Source organism: Ciconia boyciana, chromosome 24, assembly GCF_034638445.1.
Source record: "Ciconia boyciana chromosome 24, ASM3463844v1, whole genome shotgun sequence".
Lineage (NCBI taxonomy): Eukaryota > Metazoa > Chordata > Aves > Ciconiiformes > Ciconiidae > Ciconia > Ciconia boyciana.
Genome location: NC_132957.1, coordinates 2,089,290 through 2,108,495, shown reverse-complemented (window position 1 = coordinate 2,108,495; position 19,206 = coordinate 2,089,290). Strand labels below are relative to the sequence as shown.

Here is a 19,206-nt window from a genome sequence, read left to right as displayed (position 1 = left end):
TGCCAACCACACCGGGGTTATCGCAACGCCACGGCCCACAGCTTGGCCAGCTTCGGGATGGAAGCTCCTTCTCACCACCTCGATGCCGCGCACCCCAGGGTATGGCAATAGGCAGGTCCCTCCCTCCGGGCGCTGGGTTGCCGATGCAGCCGTGCGCTTGCTGCTAGCCGGGGGCTGCTGGCCCGCTGCGCTCCCTGGGGCTGCGGGAGTTTCATGCGTGCGCAGTCACCACCCCAGCTCCCGGCAGGTTCCTGCACGTTCCTGAGGACAGAGTAAACAGCACTGCTCCCCCCGCCGCACTGGACCTCCTGCGGCAGGGAGCGAGAGGCCGGGCGGGCGGTGAGCATGCAGGTGGATGCAAAGCTTCCCGAGACCTCCCCGGCTTTCAGCAAGAGACCGTCCCGATATTCCCGACAAAATATTTGGCTGGACTGCTAAGTTGAAAACGTGCTGAGTTGCAGATGGCAGAAGCCTTTTTGCAGTCATCCTGCCGGCACGACAGGACTTCCGCTGGGAAGTCATTGCTCAGCTCTAGAGTAGCATTGTGGGTTAAAACCAGAAAATTCAGCATTAACTAATCAGCAGCTCACTGCTAGGTGCATTGGCTGCAGAATGCGAAAAATGGGTTAAAGTCACAGGTCTGCAGAACTGAAAACAAGAGCTTGAACCTTAATCTGCTTTTCTGCTCCAAGCCTGGCCTCTCAGGGGGCATGGCAAGCAAAGAATTAGAAACACGTAGTTATCACTGTTCACCAGAAAACAGCAGCCTCCAGCCCTGGGATTGTTACTGCCTACACTGCCCTACAGCAACCCTTTCGGATCCCCTCGCCATCCCTCCGGTTGCTCCTGTTGTCAAGCCCACACTGGAGTAAGGACAAGGGCTTTTGCCTTTCCCTTTCTTGCTGGCATCCACCAGGCTGAGAGGGGACCTACGACACCCGCTGCAGCCCACCTCGCTTGTGAGGGCTGTTTCATCTCAGCCTAAGAGCGGTTCTTCGCAGACACCCATCCCAGCGACTGCGGGGTCAAATTTAGAGTTTGCCCGGAGGAAAGATGCTGCTTTCGCAGTCAAAATAAGATCCAACCCCGTCCAAAGGCGCTCACCAACAACGTGGGAAATCCAGACTGATGCTGCCAGTCTGAACCCGAGAGGTGAGGGGTCTGAGCCCAGGTCTCTGTCCCCCTGCCAGCACCCTGGTACCAGCCTGGGTGAGCAGAGGAACACCCTCGCTGCCTTCAGACCACTAGCTCCCTCTTACAGGCTCGCTGCTGCGCTCCGCACCGGGCCCTGCTGTGCTCTAGCCGGGCACACCCTCTATCCCTTTGTACAAGCAAGCTTCACAGGGGTTTGGGCTCACTCCAGTACTGTGTAGGAGTACTTTTTTTAAAAAACACAAGAATTGTTTTACATTCAAGTCTATTCAGTGCAATCTTAGTGAGGAAAGGACTGAATTACCCCCTTGCTCCTCTCCAAAATCCAGTGGGATCTTTAATTTCACCAGCAAAGGGGCAAAAGAAACCCATGACAAAGCGAGGGCATAAGAGTGGAGAGCTGGGAGCACCGACCTCTCTCTGACACCGACTGCTTTGCTTTCTGGAAATCCTATCTCTCTGTTACATAAGGATCTGGCCCTATCTGGAAAGCTGGGGTCATTGCCTTTCTCCAAGTGTGGTAAAATGCTCGGAGATCCTCAACAGGAAAGCATGAGAGAAGTGCCAGCTCATATCATCATCAGGGAGGGGTGTTTGGTATGGGGCAGTGTGAGCCCCGGGGCTGAGCCCAAATCTAGCTGCTAGACCAGTCAACTTCAGCCAGATGTAAGGTGGCTACCGAGCAACCCAATGCTCCCAGCCTTGGACTTCTTTTGCTTTAAGGGGATGACTCCACCAAGCAGGTCCACTTTCAGACGGGACTTATGCAATAGTTTGGAGCAGCTCCATGTGACCCAGACTTGCTGGCCCCCTGCCACCACTCTCCTTGCTGGCTTCAGCCATGCACAAAACAGCAGAATTAGAAAGGCAACCAAGCAGTCATTAAAAGAAAGTGCATCTCGCCTACCGTACAGTGCCCCTGCCAACTACACACATGCACCATGCATGTAAGCACGCACGTCATCCGCATGCATGCAGACCACGACTGCAGCTGTTTGTGTGCGGCTGTGCATGAGGATACACATTATCTGTACGAGGATACACTACCTGCAGGCACGTCTGTGTTCGGTACCCACGCGCCCCTCTGCATGCCATCACGCACCGCCAATACCTCTAGATACGCCATGCACGAGTGCTGTTTTTATATCTGGCATCTCCATGTCTGCATGACTGCCTTCTGCCTTCATAAAACTACCCCTTCTCTCTGCGGGGTTCAGCGCAGCCAGGAGACAATCCAGATCTCCTGGGCCTCTGCACAAGCAGCTCCCTCCCTGTGCTCCTACTGCTTCCCCTGTGCCAGCATGGAGCAAGCGACATGGCTCTGCTGTGCTCGGGATGCCAGGAGACTGCCCCAGGCTCTCAGAAGGGCCAGGAGCACTCGCACCTCTGAGCAGGCAGGGAAGCAGACACAGCCACTGCAACAGCCCGGTGCAGCCATCTGCAGCCCGGCAGAGCTGGCTCCCGCCACAGCCCTTCAGCAGTCTTCGTGCTTACACAACACAGCAACACAAGGCACCGAGCCCTGGGGTTGCATAAAGACAAACACCCTCCTGTGCCAACACTGAGCTCCACTCACCTGCATAACCACCACCGGCTCTCTCCAGGAGGGATCTGTCTGAGAAAGGGACATGCTGTTTGTCCCAGTTCAGGCAGTAGCACGTTTTATACAGTCACCTTACTCACCTTACAAAGACCTGTCGCAGCTCACACACCAAGTGTGGCACCCTAAATTTGACTCCTTTGTCAACCTGGCCTTAGGGCAGGGCCATACCCCACACATCTGTAGCGCTGTACCTGTGCTGGGACCCTCCGACAAAAACGTGTCTGGTCATCAGACTGGAAGTGCTATGCTAGAGGGCAGAGCCACGCTACAGCCCCGCTCATCGCCTGCACACCACGTGCATCCATGTGCAGCACAGTCTCATATGCTGAAGCTGGAGAGACAAGAGAGCTCCACTGAGCTTCCCAAGAAGAGCATCTGAGGGGACTCTGGTTACCCAGAAGGGCTGTGGGAAGCACCACGGGACCTGCAGCAAGCAGAGAGATCAGCAGCTCCTTCTACCACCACACAGCACAGCATCCCCGTGGCACAGCAGTGTCCAGCCCTGCACCCAGCAATAGCACAGTCCTGGACAGGGGAAGGGATCCACGGCATTGCCTGTCTCCAGCATCTGTTGCTGATTTGGTCCTGCCAGACTGAATCAAAGAATAACTGAGGTTGGAAGGGACTCAGGGGCATCTCTGGTCCCACCTCACTCTCAGAACAGGGTTAACTTTGACATTAGATCAGGTTTGGATCACGAAACCCAGGCTGTCTCAGGTGGTCACATACAGAAATGGCTTGGAGGAAATGCAGTGAGCTGTGGAGCGAGACCATAAAGCAGCGAAGTCAGTTTGGACCACGCTGTCCTTCCAGGAAATCAGAACCATGTCCTTTCAGAGAAGCAGCTGCATCCTGGTGATACAGGGAAAGAGAGAGGAGCCCTGGCTGGCCAGAGAGGTGGCTCGTCCTGATCTGCTCTACCTGCCTCACTGCCTGCTTGGCTGTGTGCTTCCAGCACCTCGGGACCGAGACTCCCCCTCTGCAGACATGCAGGCAGCACCCAGCCTCCCAGGGCACCAAGAGCACGATAATGCAAACACACAGACTAGCTTCTGCCACCGTCCCCGTAGCTCCCCACCTTTCGAAATCTCCCTGCAAGCAGGTGAATGCTCCTGGCTTCGTTTCACAGCAGGGCGAACCAAGGCAAGCAGAGAAGTGATTTGGCGACAGCCAAGCAGGCAGTCTGTGCAAGAGCATGGGGGGCCCCCCATGCAATCACCCTGGGGCCCCTTTGTGCACGGCAGCGTGACCATGACAGTGAGCACCCACAGACCCCAAGACACGTTACCATGGAGGAACGTGCCAGGGGAGCTCTGCAGAGGGATGAAGTCTTGCAGACCGCATCGGGCTATGGACTCCCTCCAGCCCTTACAGATCTGCAGATCATTTCCAGGCTCCGACTCCTTAAGCGAGCTCCGTGAGATCTGCTGTGCACAGAGTTTATGGGCCCTTTTTCCCTCCCTGCAGGTTCTCTGTTCAGGGAAACATATGGCCCAGATGGTTTGGATTTGATGGGGTATGGCAGGGTGCGACATAAAATATGCCGACTCACAAGCATGTGTGGCTTCCCAACGAGGAAGCTGCAGCCTAAAAGCCACTGAGTACATTTCTCTGTGCCTGGCCACGGAGGAGCTGCCTTCATTCCTGGCCAGGCAATGAAGAGCCGCTAACCCCAACAGGACTGAACTCATCGTTTGCACTGTGGTTTTGACCGTAGCCACTTCAGGGTGAAGTCTTGGTCCTGTTGAGGTCAGTGGCTCAACTCCCACAGCAGGAGGCCAGGATTTCACCCATGAGTTCAGCTCAGCTGGAACCCACATTTATGAATGTTTGAGTTCAGAAGGATTTGCAGAACTGCACAGGAATAGATTCATTTTAACTCATTTTCCCTTTAAAAATTAAGCTACGATGGAAGAGTAGGAAACACAATAGCAATAACAGTGGGCTGGGATGATAAACAGAAGTGTAAAGATGCCGAATAGTCAGACATGGCATACCCCAAGCATTCTTTTCCCAGCCCGTGAGAATGTAGAAGGTAAGAGAGCAGCAGCAATGGAGAAGCTGGACGGAGACCCTGCACTCAACACGTGCCGCTGACATTGCTCCACTGAAGTCAGATGGAGCTAAAATATTTTGGCAGAGTTTCTCAGTGGAGAATCTCCCAATTCTTGAATTGGTTGCAGACTTAATAGAAGGCACTCACAGTAACCAAGATGGGAATATTTGCTTTGATGGTGTCCCTTTAAGACCTCCTTCAGTGTTGAAAAATGAGTCTGTATCCAGGCTGGTGGTTTTCCATGTTTCTCACTCCCCAATCGCTGCATGAGATCCGACCTGCTTACAGATTCCCAGGAAATGTTTGTAACTACTCGCCCTGCAAACATTTCCTATGGTGGTGGGGTCAAGTGACGATCTTTTTGACTTGACTTGCACTTTTTGACTTTATCTTCAGCACATCTGAGCTGACATCATCCAAATCACTAGTGAATTGTTTCTGAAAACTTGACAAATTTGGTCCAAATTCTGTTTGTTTTAAGTTCATTTGTGTTAACTTGAGATCTAGGCAGGACAGGACGTGACAAACACATCCTGCGGTGTTTCTGGCTTGGAATGAACTAATTGCTGGAAACTTGGCAAGAAAAGTGGTTTTTGGAGTTGGGGGTTTCAGATAAGCTTTAGATAAGTGCTTGAACAGAATCATCCCCTGGGTGGGCCTGATGCAACCTGCGCTGAAAAGCCCTCAACGGAGCTGCTCCTCTGGGTAGCTGAGCCCACGCCGTCTCTGGACCAGGGCTTCACGTGATAAGCGCACTTACTCCTCCCCGTAACAGTCTCTGGGTGGCCTTGAGCCATCAGCGATAACAGAGCCTCTCATGTTACAGGTTTGCATGTTGGTACTTAAAAGGCCTCTCGCATGACTAGCAGACACTGTTTATGTTGAGCAGGCAATACCTTCCCTTAGGGCTACACTTCACCCCATCGACTGCTCACTCAGTCACAGCTTATCGGGGTCTTCCTCTGCCAAATGAAACAGTTCAGCCCCCAAGTCTTATCTGGGAAAAGCATGATTTACAGGAGATGACAGGACCTTTCCCATTCCACCCAACAAGCAGCTGCTTGGGGAATGCAACTGGAGACGCACCGACGAGCACTGGAGGTTTGAGAGATCTAAGGAGGAGAATGAAAGGAGAGGGTGCTGCCATGGGGCGAAGCAGGAACAAGGGGAAGCTGAGGACAGAGAACCGGAGCGCTCGCACGTTCCATATATGGAGAAACTTCATGACAATGGAACAACCTCCTAAGAACTGGAGGAAGCCTCACTGATGGAGGCATTTGAGACTAGTCCGGGCAGGGCTATGGCGAGCAGAGCAGAGGGAACACCCCTGCGCTGGCTGGGGAATTACCTGGGCGCCTGACAAAGCATTTCCCCTTCTAGCATCCGCAGCGCAGGGGAGACCAGAAATGAACAAAGACTTCAAAAATCTTCCTGCTATCACCCGTCATGCACTAGATCGCACGCCGTCACCACGCGAGCTCAGCTAACAAGAATATTAATGACCCGAATAAGAAACAGATCTCTGGTGTGGCTGAGCTATCTCCAGCCAATATGGGTATTGGCATGGACTGAAACAAGAAAACAAACACCCCCTGAGGTTTACATCCCTGCATACGCTTGACCAGAAAAGTCCCCCAAAACGAACCTCTGTTTGAAGTTTTAAATTTTGCCGCACAGCCGTGGCTGGCGCCGAAGCAGGCTACCTGCCCTGGAGCGTGGCTCTGACCAGCGCGGCTCCGCGCTTCCCGCTTGGTTTGATTCTTCCCCTCTGGAAGATATTTGCCAAGGTTATTTTATAAACTCCTTTCTATTTATAGCACAGCTCCTTCAGCTCTAATGAAATAATCTCCTGGCATTTCACCATCACTAATATTTACTTTGATGTTTAAAATAACATGTTCTGAGGGATTGATCTTTTTAAAAAAAAAAAGAAGAAAACCTTTAAAACATAATCAAAGCAAAGAAATATATGACTAGTGCAACGGGGTCAAATGCCTGGTGATGCACATGAAGTTAATGACATTGCAACTTTTTCAGGGCAGACAGTTTATAATCCTCTGACCACATCATACAGGAGGGAAAGAGGCATTGGCAGCTCCTGAAGATGGAGAGAGACAGCGAAAGAGGGAGAGGGAGCGCAGTATGTGTTTATTCTCAGGAATGAAGACAGGAAGGAATGTATAATTCTGCAATAGGGATTATAGCTGTTGCTTTCTGTAATTGAGAGTTTCGCCCATGGCAGCTCTGCATAAAAGAATTATATTTTAGAGCAGTAAACATGCGATCAGATGGCTTAATGCAATAAAAAAGTGGAGTGGTGCAGGGATGGGGGAGGCGAGGGAGACAGCGCGCGAGTGCAGATGCCTGACTCCTGCTGTCTGCAGACACTTTGAAACACAACCCTGCGTTTTTATGGAAACTCTGAATGTTGGAGAAGGGTGAACATGGTTTTCATTCTCATAAATGTTTTTCCAGCGTCCAATGCTCTTCGGGCTCATTCCTTCTCCAGGGAGACGGTTCTGATTTCAAAGAACATTCACGTTCCCTCCACCCCAGACCACCCCACTCTAACCTCAAAGAGTCTTCTCTGGAAAAATTATTTTAAAGAGTGTTTTACCTTTTCTAGTGTTTTCCCTTCTTTCTTCTTTTTCCCCTTTTAATTCCTTGAGCTTCTTTTTTTTTTTTTTTCCTTTTTCCCAGCAGCAGCCAAAAGCTTCTCTCTCCCCCTCACTCCTGCGCGTGTCAGAAAGTTTCCAGGCTGAGGGTTTATGTCGCCTTCCTCAATAACCTTCTTCTGTCAGACCCAGGCAGCGCTGGAGCTAGAGGCTTTGCTAAAAAGTCTCCTTCAGGAAGTGAGCAGTAATAAGAGAGCGGCTCGGAGGCAGCATGTATAGGGGCTGCTCAAAAAAAAAAAAAAGAAAAAAAGAAAAAAAACTTTGCTCAGGAATTTTGCCAGGATTATCCAAAAAAAAAAAAAAAAAATCCCCAAACCCACAAGACTGTAAAAGTCCCGCCCTGACTGCTGACATCAGTGCAGAAGGCAGGTCTTGCCTGCAACAGTATAAAACTAATCAGCTAAGCCTTTCTGCAAAGGAGCAGGCAGCGATCTTCCCCAGGCAGCCCCGGCTGCAAGCAGAGCCCCAGAGGCGATGCAGGCGGCTCCCTGGCCGATAAAACATCCCAATAAAAGCCATAAAGCAAAGAGGTCATGCTGACGGTGGCAGACGGCGGACAAAACAGATAAAGCAAGCCAGGATTTTTGTTTTTTTCCCTCAACAACGAACAACACTCCCATCCTTCATTTTAACTGTAGCTTTCAAAATGCTTTTAAAAAGCCAGCGCACGTCTGATTAAATGGCCTTAACAAAGGCAGCTGTGCTCTACAGTAATGTTAGGTATTGGCTTTAAATTTAAAAAAGCCCTCAGGAATTTGCTAATGTTTTAAGAAGTCCCTTCCCTCCCCGAGTTACATCATTTTCGCCCTGCTGGCTCTTGTGATGCCATAATTTCTCTTGTTCTACCGCCACCGTGGAGTGTCCCGCAGAGAACAATACATTACTAAAGTAAAGAATAAACATTGCAAATAATAAAATACTGCTTGTTTAAAAACAAAGCCCTCTCAGGACACATAAAACATTAGGCAACAATAAAGGGTAGGAGCTCATTTCCTTCTTCCTTCTGAAGTCGTCTTTGAGATTAGAAAGCTGAATATGTGAGCCTTGGTAAAGAGAGAATTACCTGGCAATTCCGCAAATATTATAAAAACGGGCCCTTCCGAATTGCCATGCGCTGCCCTGCTTTCCTCTGGATACAGAGAGGGGCCCTGGGGAAGGACACAGGGAAAGGACGGCAGCACCAGGCAGCAGCAGAAGGACCCCAAAATTGCCCCCAAGGAGCATTTTAGTGTAAGAGGATTTGAATGAAGAGTAAAGGGGTGAAAAGCTGCCGGGGGAAGATGTAACCCAAGTCTTAGACCAAGCGCCCTGAACACAAGACCCCTCTGCCCAGTTGGGGATTGCAAGGGGGGGCTCTGGGAGCGGGCTAGGGGCTTTGCAGCCCTGTGAAGCGTGGCATGGATGCCAAGCCTGCAGGACAGCCAGTCCCTCCAGACTGCATGTCCTGCCGTAGCCCTTCTAGGTACACACATTGCCAAAACCACAGGATCCAGCCCTGAGGCCGGCCTGAGCAGCCAGGGCTCTTGGCGATGGTCTTGGGTGCCACCCAGGCTGCCCCAGCACTAGTCTGTAACCATCTGACCATTAGACGGGAATGGAGAAAGGAAAAGGTACAGAGGCCTGGCCAGCCCTACGTCCTAACCAGATGCTGAGCATGGGATGCCTAAGAAAAGGGATTAAGAAAAAAGCAAGAAGCTGTGGTACTTTTTGCGATATATCTTCCTACATCCTCTGCTATCAGTAAACTAAGTGCAGGGCTGAACCTAGGCCAGAAGCTGTATCTTTGCATTTAACAGCCATAATTCGTTTTCTTCCATGAATTTATGTAAACCCTTATTGAAGCCCTCTGAACTCCACTCTTTGGATGGTGAAGCAGCGTGACCTGAGCAGGAGATGCCCAGCTGGGACCTTCTGAGCCTCCACCGGTCTCGAAGTATTCAGTATTGCCTGGTAGGCATGCTCGTCCTAACAGCCCTGAGAAAACATGGAAAAACATCCTTTGCTCCCAGAAGGAGATGCCGTCAGATGCCGTCAGTGGGAGTTCACAGCCCCCAGCTCCACTCCCAGCGCTGCCCCAGCCCCCGGGCCATCCCAAGGCAAGCACAAGGGCCACTCTCCTTACAGGCGTTCAGACTGGAAAGGCCTGGCTCTCCGTTTGAAAACCGAGTTCAAAGGGACTGCAATTGCTGGGCTGGATTTTTGGCTGGTTCCCTGGCTGGGTGGAAAGAGCGGTTTCCTTCCTCCCCAGGCCATGCTAGCCATTGTCTGAGCCCCCAAAGCACACAGATAAAAGAGCAACTAAACAAAGTATTTGGGGTTTAATTGAATGGTGCCGCTTCTGGCCAGGGAAAAACTAATTGCTCAAACCATGGCCTGGTGCCATACCAGGGGCTTTCTGTCTGCTGAAGCTTGTCTCCAAACACACTCGGTACATAATGGAGAGGGATGGAGGCTGCAGGCACCCATCTTCCCTGCTCAGCAGTGAGCGGCTCGGTGCTGCCTGTCCTTCTCCCTTCCCAGGGAAGCTTGCTTCTCCCTGATGTGCAGGGCCTCCAGTCCCTCCTGGGTGGTAAATATAGCGTTAGAGACTCCTGACATACAAGGACACACAATCTGTGTGCTTGGGGCCCACCCCCACCCCAGCCCTGCGCCCAAAAGCAGTACCGCTCTGAGGACTCTCTCATATTCGTACCAGGCCATGCAAACTCCCCAGCTCAAAAACTAGGTCTTACTCCAGTCTGGACCTATCTCTGAAGGGGTGATGGAGCCACACTGGAGCTGCACACACCTTCCCAAACCAAGGCCTCCATCACTTACACAAAAGCCCAGAAAATGGAGAAAAGTACAGGGACCAGATACTCACAGAAAAGAGGCAGAGGGTATTGGACTCTGCCTGAAAAAAAGGGTTTCACAGGCAACAGACGGCCACTACAATTCATCTCCAACATCAGACAGTGCCAGCTGGTTGCTTCCTCTCTTTCTAGGATGAGGAGATGATGATGAATTTCCAGGAGGCACTTGAAATCCTCTCCCTCCAGCTCCCCTGCATCCTCACCCGCTCCTGGGATGGAGGGGAGCCCTGTGCTCAGCACAGCACCAGGACCCAGTCCCCAAAGCTCGGCAGCCTGGTGACACTGCACCCTCCTGTGGCTACACGTGGCAGAGGCTGCGCGCTCAGGTCCTGCGAGGTCCAGGCTCAGCACCAGGCTGGTAGAAACCCTGCAGGGACGAGGCACTGAACCCTGGGGAAACACAAAGAGCAACGCTTCCAGGCAGAGCCGTCGCTTCTCGGTGGTGCTGGCCGATGCCCAAATGCATCCCGCGTGCCCAGCTGCAGCACCAGTTTGCACGACACTGAGGCCAGTGCTCCTTTTAAGGCTTGTAAGGCTGCAAACTCTGTCCTGGTTGCCATTAAAACACATAGGGAATGATGCTGAGGCCTGATGCGGTAATTTTGTATAACCCTTTTGTACATAAAATAAAAATAAAAGAAACTCTCTTGCTATGTCTAAACTGCAGGGCCTGGGCAAAGTTCCCAGCGCTGGCTCTACATCACAGCCTGGCCCCAAGTCCATGTTGGGACTAGCTACTTAGCCACTGACTAACCCTTTTTATGGGTTTATTGTACAGTACTTAACACAACAACGCTCCATTCAGTCTTCTAGCTACTGCTGTAATAAACAAACTACTTTGCTTTGTTTGTAGCCCAAATATTGCAGGTTGAGAACCTGCAAGTGAAACCAGCTGTAAACAAATGTTTTTGTTTTTCCACTAGTGTAGAGACATGCAAACTAATTGCCCAACAGTAAAACTCAGTTTAATTAATCTCAGGTGTTAGATGAAATTGGGTTGGTGTCTCCCTAACTTGTAACTCCAGCTTGAGCAAGCCACCACTAGCTTGGAAAGCACAGCTGTCAGAAAGCAATTATCAAGATCATTGTACATTGCCTAAATTTTGTGGGGATTTTGGGCAAAGGACAAATGTGCAGGTGAGCCTTGCTGAGGGCTCAGGATTGAGAGCTCTCTGCTCACACTGCAGGGTTGGGTGTGTTGGAATGCTGCATTTTCACTGTTGTAAACTGTCAGTGACTCATGCCTTCTATCTCAGGATCTCACCTTGTCCTTGGAAAAACCTTTAATATGGATTTCTGAGTAAACATAATGTACAGCTCCATGTCAAAATGTAAACAAAGGGCTCCTCAAGGGGGATCTGGCAATGAAATGCCATACCGTTGAGAAATGCTCAAGGATAGCTTGCATTTTGCATATCTAACCCTATTACTGCGTGTTTTTATTCCAACCAGTCTTGAACACCAGCAAGACCAACCTGCCACAATCAGGGCCCTAGTCCCAGCTTCTACAGTCCAGAGTCTTCTGCCTGCAACAACGAGACACTTAGGGATTCCCCATCCATCTTGTTGGGGCACCTCTTTGCATTCAGCAGAAAGAAGTTACAGCACTGTAGCCTTTCTCCCCAGTCACCAAAAGCTGACACTGAACACTAACATTTTACCCATCTCTTCCAGGTTAATGAGCTGTCAAGTGGCAGTGAGCTGTTTACCACACCTGGTGATGAAACACGGAAACTTTTCCCTTCTGGAAAGGGAGACGTCCCCGAGGAGCCGGTGAAAATCCTGCCAAAAGTAAGCACCATTTGGTGGGACTGGTGTTGGATGGTTCCCAGCCCAGCTGTTAGTGTTATGGCCATTTTGGCACTACAAAGAGCTAATCAGAAAGCAGAGCAGGAGAAACAGTCTAGGAGAGGCTTCTTGGGTTACTGAGCCTAGGTCTTGACCATCACAAACCATCACTCCAAAGCAGCCCTACACAGAGGGCCTTTCTCAGTAGCCTCTGGCCTGGATGTGGCAGATCCAAAGAAACTAAGCTCTCCTTACCCCCTCGTGACTTCCAAGGGACACACCATGGCACAGCAGAGATACTTGTGCAAAAAAGCTCACTTCCCCGTGGACATCTGTTCAACGGGCAAGAAGAGAGCTTTGCTCTCCAGGCAATGTCTTCCCCCAACACATTTGTTTAAATAACGACAGCTCTTCACCACCTTCCTCTGATTTGTTTTCTTCCATAGAATACCCAAGCCCTGGCACCGAGAAGGTCTCAGAGCTCTTTCACTCTTCAGAACTACACAGGTTTTTTCTCTTCTTTCCTTTCCTGTGCAACAAGGAAATAGGTCACATTTCAAAGAAACCAGCAAACAGAGGTTAGCGAATGCTCTCACTGGATGGTACGGCCCATTCCCTTCTCGTCTTCTAAAATCGACACATTTCTCACTCACCGAAGAACACTTTCCCTCTTCTTTCCTTTCTTTCTTCAAAGTTGCTGTAACGAAGCCCCGACAAGACATCCCGCCCATCTGCAAACCAGGTAAGAGGCACTTTTTTTGCTGTCGGTATCTTCGGTAGCTGTTACGCGAAATGGCTGCTTTGTTCTTTATCTTGTACCTTTCTGCATATCCTGGTAGCATTGAGGATTTAGTGGCGGGAGGACAGATCCTGTGAAACGTTGGTGTTAATAGGCCCAGAATAATTCATCGTGTGACCGTTCTAGCTTTTCTACCAACTACTCCATTGGTTCAGGAAAAAACCTGGTGTAAGTTAGGGGGCATCATATTCTTTTCGAAGTTGGGGGGGATTTAGATAGGTCAGAAGATGATGAAATGATGGTTTGTAGTCCAATAATCAGGGCCAGCCATTCTCTTCCCTTTACCTCTGGACATGACATCAAAACTTGTCTCCTCTGGAAGTTTCTCTTCAAACTGCCTGCGAGCCTCAGTGGCAATGTGGGAAGACTCAGGATACTTGGCACCTGCTGAGTAATGCTCCAAATACTTGAGAAGGACTTCAGAGATTTCCTACTGACAAATACAACAGCGAGTATACTCAAAAACAGAGGCCTCTGGCAAACTCACATTTACTTCCTTTAATTTCTTTGTCATCTCGTCTGTTATTGCTCTGCACTTTTCTGTGAAAACAGGCACAGTTCCAAGTCCCATCAATTCAAGCACAGTCTATGGTGTTACGGAATAAACTAGAACAAAGGAAAGTTGAGATTAAACCTCAGAAAACATTTCCTAATGGGCAGATCTATTAGACTGTGGAATAAACGCCGCAGGGACGCAAGGGAAACCCATCACATGGACAGAACTGGAGCGGGGACTGGAGAAAGGATCAGGCAGAAGGCTCCTTTGCTGGCAGGGGGATGAACAAACTGATCTACAAGGTTATGCTTTCTGATATATTTACATTTTTTGCATTTTCAACCTTTCATCATCCTTTTTCCTCTTGAGAAGAGAAGGGGCCCACATCTCTGAAAAGCTTGCTGGTGCTCCTGGGAATAGGATTTCCTAAAGAAACATGGATGATGCCACAGCAGTATTTAGAATCCATACATATATGCATGTGGATGTTTAATGACTTTAAAAGTTAATTCCGATTAAGACCTTAACCAGAAAGAGGGTTCCTGAGAACTCTCAGATAGCAATGATTATGCCACAGTCTCTGTACTGCCCTGTAAGGCAACGGGCTTCACAAAGAGCAGAAAACCTTTGAAGCACCAGGCTCTGTACATGATGTGAGCCCACTCATCCAGCTATGTAAAACTTGGCTTGAGCAGCAAAAGTCTGAGAGGGCCAATGGGGTCAGAAGGGACAACAGATGTGTCAGTTAAGCCAAGCTTTGACTCGCACAAACCCCGAGCAGGTGGGACCAGCAGCACAAAAGCAGAAATGCCAATGGCAAAGGATGCCACTGAGATGATTTTTTTCACCTCTAACAATTGTGTGGGTCTGATTCGAGTAACACAACTGGGAGCAGAAAGATGCATGAAGCAGCTCTTAGTAGGGGAGGAACTATCAAGGGGCAATGCAGAAAATTAATCTGGAGGGTTGGAAATACACAAAAGTACAGATAGCTGTTACCAAGTAATTTAGTAATTCCAAGAGAGGAATCTCTGCTAACTCATATGGTAGCATTAGATGAGCTATATCAAACAGACTAGGTTAGGAATTAAAGTATAATACTTGTTTAGTCCTTTCCTCACCGGTGCAGGAATATGTATTTTTAAACACAGTTTTGATCACCAAATGTGCTTACTTAGTCTTGTAATATGTGCAGAGGTGCCAGGAAAGGCCCTGCTGGGTATGGAATCGAATGGACACAGCAGAGACTGGGGCCAGGCTAGAGAGAGCCCAGAACAGATACGTCAGATTACCAGGGACCATGGAGAACACGGGCAGCTTTCTACAAACTCCACGCAGAGCCAGCAAATAAAGTTATAGCCACTGTAAGGAAGGTAGTGAGGATAAAGCATGAACTAAGGCCTTAGATAACTCTACTTCCCTAAATCCTATCCAAATAATTGGAACAATAAGCTTTTGCCATTATTATTTAAAAGAAACAAAAAGCCCTGTGCAGGTCTAGCCCATTATTTCTCTATGCCTCAGTTTTATACTTGGAAACTAGAGATAGCAAGCTGCCTGTTAGCGGAGCCTTTCAACACTCAGAACAGACCTTTTCACATAGGAAATGACTGATTGTGAATGCAAACTTCCACTACCATTTGCAAGTCACACGCTTTGCCCAAACGCATGCTGATCACATGCAAACGCATACTTACCCTTCAGAGCTAATAAGCTTTTGCAAGAGCAGCAAAGCTGGTGAAGTCCAAGTCTTTAGCTTCCCCTGCCTCCAGTTGTATTAATTTTCCTCTTCAGAATTTCCTCTTCAGGAATTTCCTACAACCACCCTGTAATCCTGCACAGTCTGAAATTGATGTCTAATCCTCATAACATACAGCAGTAAGGGAATAGTCTCACTCTGCTTTGAAATAGCGTTCAAAGAAATCCTGAACAGCAGCCATGAGGCAAAGCTTGTGCTCCCACTCTGATGAAGACCTATCAAGACTGTCGGTAACCATCAGGACAACATTTTACACCTGCAGTTTTGGAAGCTCAGCTGGATCTTGCAGAATTCCCCTGCTTGTTGCAGATTAGATTTCAAGCTCAGATTCATCTTCTGTCTTCTAAAACTCCAAAGAGAACAACTGATGCTCAATAAACTTTGCGGTCGGGTTGCATATGACCATTAGGCTCTGAGCTGTCTTTCTACTTTATTTGCCTAGTTTATAACCTTAAAGCCAGGAGCTGCCAGTGCAGTGCCCTAGGGCATGTTAAACAAGTGCCAAGGGCCAAGGGCATGTTAAACAAGAACCATCTCTCACTTCCTGTGGCTACTTTAGTGAGTAGCAAGTGCCAAAGAGCAAGTGTGGGGACCTTAAATTCACCACCTACAGAGCATTTTCAGAAGACCCTGGTGAAGCATGACCTCAGACTGCTTCTGACTGTTGAAATGAACAGGGTTGCTAATTGCCATCGTCTCCCAGTTCATACCAGGGCAGCTTAGCCAAAGACCTAGTTTCGTAAGTCACGGAGGACTGAAGCCTCTTAAGCCACCCTGTGTAACAGCCTTTGGCTTCCAACAAGATCAGCGTGCCTGATTTTCTGCAATTCTGCTGATCAATGCCTGTCTCTGCACTATGTTCACTGCGCAGAGGTATCTGAGTTGGCTTAGGGACTGGAAACATCTGGCTGCCGTCACCCAGTGCAATACTAATCCAGTGTCTTTGCTGGCAATAGGTGTTAAAGGCAGCCACAGCTACTAAACACTTCTCCATGCCATTAGCCGGACCCCACATGAGCTGAGCAGCTGATTCACCCAGGACCTTCTGCAGGTGCATCAGAACGCAGGGATCCTTTGCAGAAACCCAGTACTTGGACACTACTCCTGAGCGTGCAAAAAACCACCCTCATAGGACTGAAGCTATTAGCAACTGCATAGCTAATCTGGACCTGAAGGGATGGCAGGAGGGTTTATAAACTTCTCTCAGCTGATGACAGAACTACTTTAGTAGGGACAGATGCACATAAGCCACACAGTATGAATGCTATAGAAGTTGAAACTTTAGGCAAGACCTGTCACTTCTACCTTGGGACATATACATAGCTCTCTATTCTGAATGATCTTCAAGTACATCAGAAAGCAATCACTGCATCTCCTGGGTGCTCCTGAGGGGATGAGACAACACACAATTATTGCAGCAAGTTAATAACTCAAACAGATTTAGGAGTCTGGCACAATAAATGGGGTAATAGGCTTCAGATAATGCTGTATTTTTCTGAAAATTCCATGGGATTTTAAAACAACACAAGAAACTTCAGTTCTGAGCCTCATTGGCCATAATAAAGCATGCATAAAGACGACAAACTGACTATATTTCCGAGGCCCATCCTAGATCATCTAGAGATGCAATGTGCTTACCATGATAGGCAGCATAATGCAAAAGCAAGCATGTCACCTGGGAGAACTCCAGCCCATGGCATTACTGTGGAATGAGCTCTTCCGCCTCCCTCAACTTCCTCATCTGCAGGAGAGGGATCAGTGTCATCCCTCAGCTGCCTAGAAATATAGAAAAATTGAAAGGTGGCACATGGGTGCAGAGCACATTCACCATCAGCACATTTTCAAGGACCAAAGTTCTCCTCACTCTGGACAAAACCTGGGGTAAAGCCTCTGAAGGGACAGGGGACAGTCCAGCTCTTAGGAGAATTGCTCGCTACCTGCCAGGTTTTCCAGTGGAGCGTACTGAAGCACAGCAAGGTTACAAAGCAGACAAGAGCAATTTCAAAGCCTTCCTGGACACATAGTGAGAAAATCCTCAGTCGCAAGAGTTAAAAGCCCAAAGCAGAACACTGAGCCTTCCAGTTCATCTGCCGGGAGATTTGGCAGGGCTGCTCAGATCTCCACGAGCGCTGCAGCGGAATGGAGTTGATGGGACGCGCTGTATTCTGCCTGGGGCTGCTGGAAGGGTCCTGGGTCAGGCAGTGCTGGGATGAGCTGCAAAACTGCAAAGCAGAAATGACTGAGCAGCAAAACAACCAAGCTGCTGTTTCTGGGGTTACGTTATCCACTAACTATGAGTACTCAAGCACCTGGATAATATTAGTGAACATAGTATCAAACCTTATTTTATGAGGATTTGACCAAAAGAAGCCACTCTCCACAAGCACTTAGGGTTGTTGCTGCCTGTCAACAATTAACTGGACAGAAAAGCAGATGACAGAGACAAAGCTGGAAGAGATACCAGACCCATCATCTGTCAGTCATTGACTCAAATCCTGAGCTCAAGTCTTGGAGAAAGTCCTTCTGCATCTGAGATGCCTAACACAACTGCATTTTGCCCAGGTTCTCTCTCATTTAAGCCAAAAAGAAGAGGAGATTGAAGCCAGCTGACTATTTTTAACGCTTAGTCTTTTAAAAAAAGAACTTACTTGTGCTTCTGAAAAGCTTCTAAATAATCCTTCAGCAGAAGCCTATTAAGTCAAAGTTATGATAGGTTGGGCCAGTGAAGAACAGATTATTCATTTTTTTCCTTGCCCATCTGCTATCCTGCTCCAACCTGCCTCTTCTCCATCTCATTAGAAAACTCCCAGTGTCCAGCTCTGGAGCAGATCTGGAATCTAAAAAGTTGTTGACATCTGCAGGGTAGCTGCAACGTTAGCAAGATTTTTTTTTTTTTTTTTTTTTTTTTTGAGTGAAAGTCATGGCCCTTTCACCGTCAGATGTTTATACAGATCCTGAAGATTACTTGTGAAGACATACATGTATGTTTTGCCCCTCATTTCTTATTTGAGGAGATTATAATCTCTCATGTGCAGAGATAAGAAGGCAGAGGTAGAAGTACCTAGGATAAATATTATATGACAACTAGAGCCTTACTTTATTAAGTTAATACAGCCCTAGGGAGGAGTGTAAGACTATGCACATTTCTGCAAACCATTGGAAGAAGCGTCCTCCCCAAATTCTACATCAGATGTTCAAGGTCCGGTAGCCATTCTTGTGTCAAGCGATAAAGGACAGAGAGGTATCAGCAAGGGTCCTGCCAGAGTCAAACTGTGCCGACGGGTACTCGGCACAGACTCCAGTGCTGTGGCTGAGCTGGGAAAGGAGCCAGCAAATACTGCCCCGAGGAACATAATTTTGATGCAGGAACCGACAGTAGTCTAGAGAAAAGCCCCACAGCCACAGCAAAATGTGGCAATTTGCCAGAGGCACAGGCAAAATTTTCAGGGGCGTTCAGTGCTGCCTGCATGTCTCCAAAACCATGTTACAAGGGCAGGGTTAAACAGCACCAGGCACTTCTGGGAACTCAGCGGGGCCCACACAGGGCAGGACATGCCCTGCACAGCTGCCAGTGCCCTGGCTTCCCTGGGACCTGGAAGGATTTCCACTCAGTCTCTACTGAGAGTGCTGAAGAAAAGCCTATTTGCAACTAATTGTTGCTGCCGAGACACACCCACTACGAAGCAGGCTGCGAGAGCAACAATTCTGCTAGCAGTGCCCCAACAACTGCCAGGCAGGAACATCCAGCCTCTCCCACCATGGCTGGATGCAATCCAGCAGCCTAGAGGGCTCTGCAGCACAAAGCCCCGTTCCTTGGACCACAATGTTCTCCTTGGAGAATGTATTTTGATGGGTTATTGGCATCCCACACGCCCAGTTGACAAGGGGTGGCTGCAGGAGGGTGAAGCAGAAGCTAAGTGACCAGAAGGTTTTCTGTAAGACAGCGTTAACCCTCTGCTGCTCATTTTAGTGTCTTGCATCCAAGAGAGAGAAGAAGATGGGTGCTTCCAACAGGGTGTTCAGCTG

General features: G+C 49.0%; 2 protein-coding genes across 3 annotated transcripts in view; one reads left to right on the top strand and one right to left on the bottom strand.

The window, feature by feature from the left end:
• ADAMTS10 (ADAM metallopeptidase with thrombospondin type 1 motif 10) overlaps window positions 1-7,686 on the bottom strand; it is a 58,170-nt gene extending 50,484 nt beyond the window's left edge. Inside the window, exon 1 of one of the 2 annotated variants that reach the window (XM_072845151.1) lies at window positions 7,429-7,686. The gene's annotated coding sequence lies outside the window, so the exon portion shown is untranslated. The remainder of the gene's footprint in view (window positions 1-7,428) is intronic. The other variant, XM_072845150.1, reaches the window with a different exon arrangement.
• Window positions 7,687-12,755: 5,069 nt separating this feature from the next.
• The window catches only part of ZAP70 (zeta chain of T cell receptor associated protein kinase 70), a 29,216-nt gene continuing 22,765 nt past the window's right edge, over window positions 12,756-19,206 (top strand). Inside the window, exon 1 of the mRNA XM_072845400.1 lies at window positions 12,756-12,868. The gene's annotated coding sequence lies outside the window, so the exon portion shown is untranslated. The remainder of the gene's footprint in view (window positions 12,869-19,206) is intronic.